We start from the raw sequence: 606 nt of genomic DNA on the forward strand, positions 1-606 counted from the left end.
AAAATGGGACATGGGCAAAGCATCAATAAAATGTTCCAAAACTCCTTGATACTCTGAATTTTGTTACCTTACGATCAAGGTTTATAAAACAGCTGCGTGTTCCTGAAGATCATGGCTTGCAGCAGAGCAAGAGTGTCGGGTTACTTTTACTTCTCCGAGTGACAACGCAGCACGGCGTAGCGTAGCGTGAATGCCATGGGGGGGAGGGGAGGGGAGCTCCGTTCCCGTACAGCCACTGCCGCGCTTGCCTACCAAATTGAATCGGGTCCGCCGATCACCCTCGGGGGCTCAAAGGAGGAATTGAGCCCCCACCACGCCCCGCCCCCCTGGGAGCCCCCACACCCCCATGGGGAGCGCATCGGGGCGAGCCTATAGTGCCCGGGCCCCCACGGCGCGGCCACGCCAGCGAAAAGTAAAAGATCCGCCCGCGCGCGAACTTAAGCGACGTGCACGACAACCATGGTTGTCATAAAGACAGCCAGCCAGAGGCCCTTCTGTAACGTGATATGCCACGGACGGAAGTCAGCATCAGTTAGCAGCATCATACTTGGTGGCAGGGTTGGCATATAGTATTAAATTAAATCTAAATTGAGTCGAATTCGGTTC

The sequence above is a fragment of the Frankliniella occidentalis genome, unplaced genomic scaffold, assembly GCF_000697945.3.
Source record: "Frankliniella occidentalis isolate FOCC.00 unplaced genomic scaffold, Focc_3.1 Scaffold11, whole genome shotgun sequence".
Taxonomy (NCBI): domain Eukaryota; kingdom Metazoa; phylum Arthropoda; class Insecta; order Thysanoptera; family Thripidae; genus Frankliniella; species Frankliniella occidentalis.